Source organism: Zootoca vivipara, chromosome 11, assembly GCF_965207765.1.
Source record: "Zootoca vivipara chromosome 11, rZooViv2.hap1.1, whole genome shotgun sequence".
In the NCBI taxonomy this organism is placed as follows: Eukaryota; Metazoa; Chordata; class Lepidosauria; order Squamata; family Lacertidae; genus Zootoca; species Zootoca vivipara.
The window spans coordinates 15,510,295-15,524,208 of NC_142594.1; positions in this window are offsets into that span (position 1 = coordinate 15,510,295).

The following is a 13,914-nucleotide window of genomic DNA, read 5'->3' on the forward strand; positions in this document are numbered from 1 at the left end:
AGGGTGTTCGCCTCAGACCAGAACCTGTTCCACGTGGTTCAGGACGCGCCCCTACGCATTGAGACAGATGCCTCTGATAAAGCTGTGGGCGCCATTTTGTTGCAACTGGACGCCAACAGAGAGTGGAGACCCTGTGCCTTCTTCTCCAGGAAGCTGACCCAGCCAGAGCGGAACTACACAGTTTTTGATCGGGAACTTCTGGCGATCCACGCGGCGTTCCAGCACTGGAGACACTTCCTGGTGGGCGCCAAGCACCCCATCCAGGTGTGCACAGACCACAAGAACCTGGAGTTCTGGAGAACTGCCAGGGTGCTCAACCAGCGGCAGATACGGTGGGCAGAGTTCTTCTCGAACTTCAACTTCTCCATACACTACATCCCGGGAGAGCAGAACGTCAGGGCGGATGCCCTCTCCCGCAAGCCAGAGTACATGGAGGAGGAGGAGCCACCAGCCCCAAGGCACATTTTCCCCCCGTCGGCATGGTCCTGCGGAGCAGCAGTGGTGAGCGAGGCAGAACTCACAGCACTGACGGCAGCGGATGAATTTGCCAACCGCATCTTCAGAGAACTGAGAGGGGGGAGGGAGCAGGCAAAAGACTTTGCAGAACGCAGAGGGCTGCTTTTCTACAAGGGTGCACTGTACCTGCCCACCACCCAGCTCAGACGTACGGTCCTCAAACAGATGCACGACAACCCAACGGCGGGGCATTTTGGAAGGGACAAGACCACTCACCTAGTCATGAGACACTTCTGGTGGCCAGGGGTGAGGGAAGATGTTCGAGACTATGTACGGGGCTGTGACACCTGCCAGCGGGCAAAGGTGGTCAGAGCAGCGCCACCAGGGTTGCTGGAGCCCTTAGCCACGCCACACAGGCCGTGGGAAGTGGTGTCCATGGACTTCATCACAGATCTGCCTTCTTCCTGGGGTAAGACCGCAGTGTTGGTGGTGGTGGACCTCATGTCCAAAATGTGCCACTTTATACCGTGTGCCAGGGCAGTCTCTGCAGAAGAGACAGCCAAACTGTTTGTTGATCACGTTTTCAGACTGCATGGATTACCTTTAAGGGTTATTTCGGATCGTGGCCGCCAATTTGTTTCCAGGTTCTGGCGGCGGCTCATGAACCTCCTGCAGGTGGAGGTCAGCTTGTCGACGGCTAGACACCCGCAGACCAACGGACAAGCGGAGAGGGTCAACGCCATTCTGCAGCAGTACCTGAGATGCTACGTCAGCCAGAGGCAAACGGACTGGGTGGATCGCCTGCCACTAGCAGAATTTGCCTACAACAATGCAGTGCACGTCTCCACAGGGGTGTCGCCCTTTAAGGCCAATTACGGGCGCGACCTCAGATCTTTCCCAGAGAGGGAGGGGGAGGAGGAGGAGGAGGGCCCACAGGCTGAGGATTGGGCAGAGGAACTGGAGACGGTGCACCAGCAGCTCAGAGAACACTTGGAGAGGGCCAAGGAAGCGTACAAAAAGGGGGCAGATCGCCACAGGCGACTAGGGGAGGTCATCAGGGTGGGGGACAAGGTGTGGTTGTCCTCGGAGGGCCTTCCCACCAGAGGGAGGTGCAAAAAGCTGGCACCCAAAAGGCTGGGCCCCTTCACGGTCACGCAACAGGTCAACCCGGTGGCATACAGGCTGGCACTGCCAGAGGACATGAGGGTGCATCCAGTGTTTCATAGATCGCTGCTGTCGCCGTACAGGGAAAGCAGCAGGCTCCGAGACAGCGAACAAACCCCCGAGGGAGGGGGGGAGAGGGAAGGCAGGGAGCAACTCAATGAGGCCACGGCCATCCTGGATTCAAGGTGGGGGGTGGGGGGACTGGAGTACCTCATGGCATGGGAGGATGCTCCACCGTCCCAGAATGAATGGGTCCCAGCCACGCAGATACAGGAGGAATTCTTGGTGGAAGAATTTCACGCCCTCTTTCCCCACAGACCCAAGCCCTGGCACATGGAAAGGGAGGGGGAGGAGGAGGAGGCACGGGAGAGCAGCTCACCATGGCGCTGGGAAGCGGAGTTTGAGGAACCAGAGGATGAGGTATGGGTGTCACCGAGATCCACCCAGTCAGAGGAAGGAGCAGATTGGCAGAACGTTTTTACCCCCACCAGCTCTGACGCCACGGACTTTTTGGGATTCCCGTCCTCCCAGGCGGAAGGGGGGGGCTCGCAGGACTGGGGGGAGGTATTCACACCAACGGGCTCGGAGAGCACTGAGTTCTTAGGCTTCCAGTCGTCACCGACACATGGGGGGGGCCTGGGGAGGGGTGAAGGAGAGCTTGGGAGGGGGGTGGATGTGAGGGACAGGGGATATCGCGAAGTCCCTCCCCTCCTGAGTTCAAGCCCGTCCCCGAGCAAAGGGGAAAGCAGGGAGAGTTCCGATTCCAGTGGGGAAGCAGGAAGTCGTGTCCGAGGCTCAGGCAAGGTAGTGGAGCCAGGGTCCCAGGTGGGACAGGAAGGGGCAAGCAAGGGGGGAAGACCCATCCCCCCAACTCCAGAATTACGCAGGAAGAGGAGGGGCAAGAGGATGGGTCTGCCAAAGCTTTTGTGTTGGAGAAAGACGCGCCAAAAGCCATTAGGAGGTTCTGAAACCGACTGACCACATCACTCCGTGTAAATAGCAATGACTTGAGCACTGTAAATACGCAGCACCAATAAAAGAATAAAATGCAGAGCTGCGTGGCGTCGTTACTCTGAAGTAGTCCACTCCGGCCACCGTGACACTAACTATTATCATTTTCGCCTATTGTCCACTCACTGAGAAATCAAACTCCCATTTTTTCTTCCCGTGCCTAATTTTTACCCCTCTATAGGCCTCCATATTTTCACCTTTTTCCAGAATCAATTCACTTTTTAAACCTATAATTATTCCCAAACTAACCTTACACCCCCCCGAGTACTGGCTCCACCCCACCAATCCAGCAAGTTCCATAGTCAGCAGTCCAGTTATAGTCCTATTAACCCATCCTTACAATCACAACTTCACTTTCCCTTCACCCCACCCCCTGTTTACAGTCTTTTGCCATCCAGGCCTCCATATCAGACCCCTGAGCTTCTTCTCTTCTCTGCTTAATTTTTCCTTCTTCCCTGTGGTCATTCTGGAGTTCCAGTAAGTCCAATCGTGCCCCCCTCGAAGGGGAGGCACTCCATCCAACTTTTTGTAGAGTAAAATCATCATTTTTTTCGTGATGGACTTCATTTTGTGTTAAGTCATCACAGTCCTCATCATTGTCATTCTCACATTCGTCTTCTTCAGTTTCAAAAGCTTCATCTTCTAAGAAATCATATTCTGCCATCATCATCTGGAATTGTTTCTGTAACACTTGCCGTTGTGTCTCCTCTTGACATAGTTCTATTCTTGCTTCCCACATTAAGGTCAAAACAGTCCGCTGAAACTCAGGCGGGTACCTTTTTGTTGACATAGTTCAGTCCTGTCAAGGTCAAAACTTGTCACATGGGGTGGAATATAATCGCAGTCTATTTTCTCGACTCCATTTTAACAAGCTGGCTGCATTCTTAAAAATAAAGTTCGAACTCACATTTCAAAAGTATATAAACCAAAAAAGAATTTCCAAAAAGTCCAGAGATAAAGATAGAAATAGAATTTAACTATAAATCCTGATCAACTCACTGGATTGTCTGGGCTGCCGGCTCCCGAGGAGCAGAAAGGTCTTTCTTAGTCTTAACTTCTTTCTGCAGGGCAATCACAACCACAGTCTCTCTCCCCTTTTACCCTGCATTTAGGGGAGATTCTCTTTGATGCCTTTGAGGAATCCTTTTAAGTTGAAATCTTCTGTTTACGGCTTCGGGTTTCTGTTTACTGTCTCTTATGTTACCGTAGGGGGGGGGTGGCTTCCTCTTTTCCCCTCTCTCCCAGGTCCAAATTGTTGCCTTAATTTACATTCCAAAGAATCCAAATTACTCACAGTCTATTCATTTGCTGAATGTTCTTTGAAGAATTGGCCACCTCCACTTCCCAGACTCGCAGCTTCGCACTCTCAGAGCAGCAATGTCAGCCTGTCCGCCGCGGTTCACCTCCTCGCTCTCGGGGGCTTAAACAAAGCCGATCCGGGGAAGAGAGAGCCCGCTTTTGGCGCCGCCAGGCAAAATCTGTCCCCAAAAAGCTCGATTTGGGGCTTTTAAGGAGGTTTCGCTTCGCTGGAACGATTCCCTCCACCTCTGAAGCGCCGAGGTCCGCTCCGCTGTGCGGACCCCCGTCTGAGCAAGATGGCGTGGTCAACCGGAAGCCTCTGCAGCCCTGATTCTAGACTCTGAGGAAGCTGACAAGGGACTCTGCTACATTAGTCAAAAAACAGTGTTTTGAATGCGTTACAAACATGCAACACCAGATGGCATTGTAGAGCATAATACTTTTCTATGTGATTTTACATAGCGGTGTGTGTGTTTTTTTTTTTTTTTTTATTTTGTTATAACGATTTAATTTCTAACTTATTTATAGCGGGTTTTTCCCCTGTGTGTAGATCCATCCAAGATCAACTTGGATGGCAGCAATTACTTTTTTTAAGACAAAGGGCACAAAAGGTCACAGTGCCAATTGTTTGCATTCCATGTCCGTCCCACATGCTTGATATGGTAACTTATCCACATCCACCATATATGCAACATGTATTCTTGTTTTAGTTCTTGATTTAGAAGAGGATGCTACTTAGATGCCTGTTTCTTCATGCGGATCACCTCCACTGCCAGCAGTCAAAATAGCTAATTTTGTGGAATTTGGATATCCTATCCCAACAGCACAGAGCAGCCTGTGCCAACCTCTGGTGCCCAACCATGGCTGGGGCTGGAGTTGCAGTCCAAAACATTTGGAGGGCACCAGGTTGGCAATGGCTGGCATAGAATAAGTGGCACAACAGTGGCTTATTACATGTTCACATTGTCACTTCAGGGCACAGAAAAGTCCCTCCCCCCTGGTGTGTGTTTTGAGCAGCAACCACATCAAACAGTAAAATGTTATTAAAACAACTGCAGCATACCTATGTTGAATTGTATATGTGAACACAGACTGAAAACCTAGCATTGAAAACGCACTGAGTGCGCACTAAAGAGGAGTAAAAAAAGGAGGATGGAAACAGCCTAAATCTTCTTTAAGTAAAGGAGGCACTGGTGGATCATATCCTTTTGCTGGCGGAATGGCATCAGAAGTTGCATTAAAGTTTTAAAAGTTGTTTTACATAAGCAAAAGAAAAACCAAATCTAGATGGGAAAGCTAGAAATATAAAAGCATAGCCTACTGGTTTAATTGCATCACAACAGCAGCGCCATTTAACAGAGTGGCTTCCCGCAAAGTTACAAGTGAGATAAAGGGGCGAACAATATTTTTACAAGTGAATTATGAGCAATAAGGATGATCCAATAAAGGCATATGAGTGTGATTTCTTAATGCACTATGTCTGCAATAATCAGCCTCCGTGCAGTAGCAATGAGGCAAGCGTACTTCAAAGCACCATTAGATTATTGAATGCGCACAGTGGGCTTGCAAGTGCACTTACAGCTCATCAAATTAAGGCCCCCCACAAAAGGACAAATGGAGAGCAATCAAGCCTGCAAAGCATCTCATTTGCAGGGGTGTGAAACCCAAAATGATATGATTAAAAATGCATCTATATGCTTTTCAGGAAATGGCATCGATCCCTGAAGGAGTAAATAGTGAAGATACCCCCGCCGCCCTTGTTATTGCAAGCTTGGGTAGACGGAAATTTTGTGTATGTGTAACCTCGGAATGATATGATCTGAAAGAAACCATCACATGGAAAAGTTATCCCATGGCACCTCTCTGTGTGATGGCAGCAATAGGAACCAGCTCCTATTGGGCCGATTATCCCAATAAAACATTTAAGGGGGATAGGACCCCACAAAGTTGATGGGCATTCCCATTCAAATTGTATGCGTGCACCATGTCTTGTGATTTGATTATGTGCGGCGAGGGGCTGACCTGCTCCCCCAATATTTATTTGTTAAACTATTATTTATGCAATTTTAACAGCTTTTACACACACATCATACAGTATCTATCACTTCTCTCTTTTCCTAAGACTTCCCAGTTCATCTTTCTGCAACATTATAGGGAACTCTTGATCTGCATGTCCAGAATTATCAAGGGGAATGAGAGAGACTCCTATGAAGAAAGGTTGCAACATTGGGGACTTCTTAGTTTAGAGAAGAGGCAAGCAAGAGGATCAAAGTTTATAAACTTATGCAAGGCATGGAGAAAGTGGAAGATGAACAGGGATATAAGTAATACTGTTGGCTGCTGAGGAGAGACAACCTGGAATCGCCTTTTGGAATTCCCATGAGTTTAGGAGGTTGGGGTTCACCTTTTTTTTTAAAAAAAAAGAGTGCATTGGTTAATGTAGGAACATTAAATGGGCATGAAGGCCTTTGTGGAAAGGCTTGTGGGTGGCAAAAGGGAGTCAAGCTGGATTGACCTCTTCCTCTGGACTGTTGAATGTAGAATCCAGAGAGAACTGGAGTTGGGGGGTGGGGCTAAGGTCAATCTGCAATGCAGGAGAGCAAGACATTCATGGAGCCTGAATGGTTCAAGCGTGGAACTACTGCCTAGGGTGGCAAATATATGGTTCAATTAGCTGAGTTGCAGGCATCTCATGTTGAGAGTCTTCTTCCATGTTTTCTTTTTCCTGTTATAAACAACACATGAAGGATAGACCAGGGAACATCTCGATTAGCTGGCCGTCCTAGTCTCTCTCAGAAACGCTGCAGGAATTAGAACCACTCAATTCGCACTGCTCTTAGCTAATACACATGCCAGGTTCCTTCAATATAACTGCGCCCTTTGCAACCCCATTGGTTTGACGTTCAACTTCTTCTTTTACCGCCTCTGTAACAGAGTCTTCACAAACCTTCAAAGACAAGGTAGATAGGATGGCTATAGCAGGAAAGAGTCTACAATGGACGGTGGGCGGTTCTGTTTCAGGATAAACTCCCTATGATAATACCATGCACAACAGGTATTGCAGCTGAACCGTGAATGGCATTATTATCGTAGGACAATATAAAGATGTTGCCTTTGGAATTGATAAATATGTTGCCTCTAATCTCATTTTGAGATCTGAAGATGCAGCCATTGTCTACAAGGGACATTTCTTTGCTGATCTGTTTTTCTGTGCTCCTGTTGCACCACAAATGAGATTTTAAGAAATGGGACAAGAATATCAGCAACACTAGTGGCTTACTCTTTTAATATGTGCTGAGCTAGCTGAACCCAAAGCACTGGCTTTAACCACCTACAACATGCATGTCTACAGATTAATAGCGCCATCTGCTGGAAGGAAGTCAACACTTCCTGAAGATGTGCTAACTTAGAAACAACAGAGAAAATAAAGCAGAGTTTAGTAACTCGTCCTAACTCTATTCCTTATCCAAAGGATAGAGAAGGAGTGGTCACAAGGAAAGAATGCTCAAGTAGTTACACTGTGAGAAATAAGCAGATCAGCAAATACATTCAAATAAACTTAATAGCACTTTTCATGAAATTAAAAGGATATTTCTGCTCCGTGCATAAAAACATGATTGGCATTGAGGATGCTGCCATTCACTGAAACAAGATGAAGGTCAAAGAGCTTAAGGGTGATGGATAAACAACACATAACAGACAATTGCAATTTAATGAGGCAACTTGGCACACTTCTTCATAAATGCATCTGAAATACATTGGAATTTAGTTCAGCCTGAACACGGACACCACCCAGCTTGCGTCCTGGCTGAGGAATGGTAAACACAAGCAATAAATGATAAGGAGTCGCATTCTGTCACTCTCAGCCATCAATTAAATACTGAATAGATGCTGTCCCGCAGAGGCAAAGGCCTGCCAGCTGTCTTGCCCAATGCCAGTTTCCATTAAAAACTGCTTTTTTACTTTTGTCTGTTACTGAAGGAGCTTGTCAAACCAGGGCATCACACACGAATCAAGGCTAACAGGGTTACATTGTGAGGGGGGGGACCACCCCCAAATTTGTAGAAGGGATCCCAGTGCAGCTGCCCACCCCATCCACTGCTCATAGGCACAAATCATACCACTTTAAACACCCATAGAACCCCCAAGGAATCCTGGGAAGTGTAGTTTTTTACAGATGCTGATCCTTGTTAAGTCCCAGCGTTATGTTCTAAACCACTGAGCCTCTTGGCTTGCCGATCAGAAGGTCGGCGGTTCGAATCCCCGCAACGGGGTGAGCTCCCGTTGCTCCGTCCCAGCTCCTGCCAACCTAGCAGTTTGAAAACATGCCAGTGGCAGGAGATAGTTACCGCTGTGGCGGGAAGGTAAATGGAATCTCCATGCGGTCTGGCATTCATCACAGCCCTCTGTGTATCAGTAGTGCTGGCCACATGAACCGGAAAGCTGCCTGTGGACAAACGCCGGGTCCCTCAGCCTGAAAAGTGAGATGAGCGACGCAACCCCATAGTCGTCTTTGAATGGACATAACTGTCCAGGGGTCCTTTACCTTTTTACCAGGGGGGGTGGCAGCTATTCCTCTCAGAGAGATACAGTCACCAGAGTTTCCTGGGAAGAGGGATTGGTTGCTAAACCACACTGGGAACACCCCCTGTAACAAACTATAGTTCACAAGATTATTTGGGGTGGGGAGCCATGACTCTTTAAAAAAATGGGATGATACTGCTTTAAATGTACCATGTAGATGGGACCAAAGTTGCCACCGACACTTAACAGGGCAGATTAAAATATACAGATGTGATTTATGCAGATACATCGCCACTGAGCAGCTTCCTAGGCCAAAAGCGTTTTTAAGTACGTACCGTCTCGAGTGTCTGTGGGCTTGTTGTCGCTGTTATGGTGCAAGGGAAATAGTTCTGTACTTTACCGAGATGCATTGATGACATTGGCTAGAGAAATTTGTAGCTTGACTCTGAAGTTGACACTCTAGAAACTGCACTGGTTCAGAAAGGGTGTAATTTTAAGGGCATCCTTCAAATTGACATTATTTGCCTGTTTTTATTATTTATTTCTTAATTGGGCCTTTGGATGATTACATCAAATACCCTTTTAAATGTGTTGTGGGAGGGGGTGAGGGTTTTTTTTTGTTTTTATTATGAATTTTGTTTTTTTCAGTCTTGTATTTTTATGTTATGAACTGCCTTGAGATCTACAGATGGAGGTTGGTATACAAATTTTAAAATTAATAATAATAATAATAATAATAATAACAACATTATCTTCTGATGAAGGACAGTTAACAATATTGTAAATAAATAGAGGCATAAATAATTTTAGGGCTAATAATAATAATAATATAATTTATCATTTATACCCCACCCTTCTGGCTGGGTTTCCTCAGCCACCTTGGGTGGTTCCCAACAGAATATTAAAAACATGATAAAACATCAAACATTAAAAACTTCCCTAAACAGCCTTTAGATGAGCCTTCAGATGTCTTTTAAAAGTCAGATACAGTAGAACCTCGGGTTACGTACCGTTCTCCTTATGAATGCTTTGGGTAACAAGCTCCGCTAACCTGGAAGTAGATGCCCCTAGTTGTGAACTTTGCCCCGGTATGTGAGCGGAAGTCGCACGCCGACAGCGCGACAGCAGCAGAAGCTGTTAAGAACGCTTTCGGCTTAAGAATGGGCCTCCGGAACAAATTAAGTTCGTAACCGGAGGTACCACTGTAGTTGTTAATTTCCTTGACATTTGATGGGAGGGCGTTCCACAGGGCGGGTGCCACTGCCGAGAAGGCCCTCTGCCTGGTTCCTTGCAACCTCACTTCCCGCAGGGAGGGCAGAAGGCTCTTGGAACTGGACCTCAGTGTCCTGGCAGAACGATGGGGGGTGGAGACGCTCCTTCAGGTATACTGGGCAGTGGCCGTTTCCTAATTGGACTAAGGTAATGTCCATGTCAGATCTTAAGCCATATTGCATTCTCTGTAGAAACCAGGGTCTACTTCATCCTAGCTATCAAAACTCACATTGCTATGGAAAACCAGTTTACAGCAGTTGCTACCTGACAGAGCTGCCCTGTTTCTCAGCTCAACTGCTGCTCTCTCAAATACTAATTAGATGTAATGTTAACGGCATCCATGATTGGCATTATGCTCCTAAGTACTTGTGGCACCACTTGCTGATCAAATGATTCATCTTCGCTTGAGATGAGGGAAATGGGCCAGGAGCCAGTACAGATGTCTCTGAGCAGAAAATGACAGATAAGGAATTGTTTTAAGGGTTTATCTGAGCTATTGTTACAAAGCAAACAATGACCACAGAATAGTAGGGTTGGGAGGGACCGTGAGTGTGACCTAGTGGTAATCTTCTGCCTAATGTGGGGTTAGAACACACAACCCTCAGATTAAGAGTCTCATGCTCTACTGACTGAGCCATCTGATGTGGTATTCTAAATTCAGCAAATTCATTTAAAAGGATCACTTTAAGAAAAATGAGTTTTTGGTTTTTTTGTTTTTTTAAAAAATCCTATAAACTTCTGGAGAACATGAGACTTCCTGCTGGATTTGAACAAAGGTCCATTTACTTCAGAATCCTGTTCTTTACAGTGGTGACCAAAATGCTTCCCAAAAGACCATGTGCAGGGCGTGAGGAAAGGATGCATGAGAAATTAGATTTATGTAAATTCTAGTGTGACCCAACCCGATTCACACCTCCTGGGCAAACATGTAAATCAGAACATGATTTCACACTTCTCCAAATTTACAAGCATATTATAAAACTGCAAAAGTGCCAATACGTAACAGGCAGGTGCAGCATTTCATGAGACCAGATATGGGACTGAGAAATCGATCACTGCTGTAGTTTATATAATATGCACAGGCTTCCAAATGATAGTACAGTGGTGCCTTGACTTACGAATTTAATCCGTTCGTAAGTCGAAAAATTCGCAAGTCGAAAAACGCCATTGGAAACGCAATTTCCCATAGGAATGCATTGGAAACAGAAAAATTTGAAAGTCGAAGCAACCCTATCTAAAAATTTGTAAGTCGAAAAACCCCTATCTAAAACCACCGTGGTTTTTCTTTTTTTGGGGGGGGATGTTGAGACATTCGTAAGCGTGCGGCTATTACCCCCATTCGTAAGTCGAAAAATTCGGTTGTCGAGTCGTTCGTAAGTCGAGGTACCACTGTATTGTTTTGGGTGTAGTCCTTAACTCCTGGGATCCAGAAAGTACCTTAAGGAAGCCAGCTAGCTCATTCTGTGATTTCTGGCAGAGCAAGGCTAAAAGATAAGGCTGCGTTGCAATCTGCTGTAACTCCCTAGAGATCATTTCACAAAGGCACTGGACACTAACAAACTCATACCCTTAAATATTAACCCAAAATAACTATTTGGCTAGCTAGCGGTTCAAATCCCTAAATATCTAGGAAAGCATTTCTGGACTGCATTGGGCACTTCCAGCAATTTAATCAAAAGGGTCTGGTGTCATGGAAAGAATCACAGAACAGGAAGAATCCTTCGTTGTCTCGACCTTGCAGGGCTTGCCCATACTAGCAGAGAGTTTCGCAGGTGATGCAATTGGGTGGAGCTAGACTGACGAATTTCTACCCATCACGGGTATCGTTCAATGGTATTGGAAGCCTTGGAAGAGGGGAAGAGCGGTGACCTTGCTGCACCTTTTATAATCAAGTGATATCACAAGGCTGATGGTCGCAGCAAGTTCTCCATCAGCTGTGGGCAGCCTTTAGCTTTCCAGATGTTCGTGGACCTCCCATCGACCCCAGCAAGAATGGCCAATGGGCGGGGATAGAGCGAGCTGTAGTCTAGCAACATCTGGGAAGCCAAAGGTTCCCCATACAACTCTATTAGAGAGAGGTTAAGCTCTCAGCAGAGGTGGGTCTGCATCTCCCCAGACCAGACCATTTTAATCTCTTTGCCAGATGTATTCAGGAAATCCAGTGTCTCAGACAAGATCTGATTCTGTGACACACCTCTTATGTTGTAGTGCTGGGCAACACCTTCCCCCCTTCCTGGCTTTGATTTGGATTTGGGCTTGGTTAATCTTGAACCCAAATTAGACTCCTTTGTGCTTCTGATGACATATCATGGGGAGCAAAAGAGAGTTTGAATCTTCTGCGATCCCTCATGAGCCCTCCCCCTGACCTGACTGCAGTGCCACTGCGTCAGGAGAAATGGGGATAGCAGCAAGGAGGAGGGCAGAATACATCCTCCTCCATCCCTGGCCCTTGGAAGTTAGAATTCTACCGAGGCAGCTTCCTAGGTGTCAGGTAAGGTGGAAGAGGGTCAGACTGAGCAATATATTGTCCAAAACCGGTTTGAAGTCCATATTGCATTCATAATTTTTGACCTGGAAATGTATTCCAAATCGTGATGTGTGTTAGGGTTGAGCGATGTCTGGCTTTCAACATTGTGATATATATACAATATATATATATATATTACCAACTAAACATTGTGATGTCTGAAATAAGGATGTTACTACCGGTATGTAGAGGCTAATGGGAATAATGTCCTAGCAACTGCTATTATTTAGGGGCCTAAAACCGATAAATTGTTACCTACCTTTAACATGTTGTTACAACTGTTATTTTACGATACAGAGCAACAGGGATGGAAGGAATCAGGAGAGAAGCAATGACTGGCTTCACATTCCCCACCCCCACCCCCACATTACGATTTTTTACATAGCACACACACAAACATCATGATTCGCGATATATTGTCACGTTGAATATTATGAAATCAAACTGATTTTTGACAACGTAGCAATACATTGCCCAATACATTGCTATGCTATGCTAAAAAGATGATACAGGGGAAACCATGAAGCCAGCCAATGTCTCTACATAGCTCCATCCTTATTTTAGGCATTGTGATATGTTGGTACAATCAAACCTTGGTTTGCAACCGCCTCCGTTTGCGACCGCTTCGGTTTCCGACCACTGCGGACCCGGAAGTGTTTACATCCGTGTTCCGCGGCGCTCAGATGCGCAGAAGCGATCTGCGCAGCGTGCCTTGGGTGAGCGACCAATTTGGTGAGCGACCGCCTGAGCGGAACGGATTGCAGTCACAAACCGAGGTACCACTGTATATATTTAATGGGTGATATATCACAATGTTGAAAACCAAATATTGCTCAGCCCTGTCCATGCTAACATGAGTGGGGAGAAGCAGGGAGTTAGGGGGACATTTGTTCAGAATGCTGGTAAGCATGCAAAATTTATATTAAACCAGATCCCCACTTGCATGTAGCCATGTGACCCTGACAGAGGAAACTTTCATGCCTGTAGCTAAAAACCCAAGACAGCGCTGTAAGATTTGCCTGCAGCTCCCTTGAGGCCCAGCTAAGTTTCAGTTCCTGTCCATATCCATAACTCTAAAAAGGCATACACTATGGCTCAAGCATCCCCAGAAACACTATAACCACTTAAGGTATATAAAAATAAATGAAGGCAATTAACGGGTGTGTATGCAGCATAAGCACAGCAGAAGAACAGACAATTTTAAGTTGAGGAAAAGAAACTATATTGAAAGGAAAGAGGAGGTGGTTGCTCCTTGCGGGAATCTGGGGAACAGGCAGTTCAAATGAAAGGTCAAACAGCTAAGAGAGCTTGTTAGGAATAAGTTTGTGTGCTGTTGGGAATTCCCAAAGTAACTGGGAAGGAAAGCAGAAGTTCAACTTTGTTTTTATCTTATTGTCCAAAGTAGCATATTCCTTCCACTTGGAGAGCTAGCTTTGTTTTTAAATTACGAAATAGCTATGAAGAGGGAAAGTAGAGAAAATGCTATGTAAAAATGTGAGATTCCCATTCCCTTATTAAGCAAGCTAGAGTTGGCATAAGGAGTGAAACAAGACGTACACAATGCAGATACATACATTTGGAAAAGAACTGGGCTGCCTTATATGATTCTGGAGTTCATGTCATAGTAGCACAGCAGGAAATCTATTTTCACTGTTATTGAC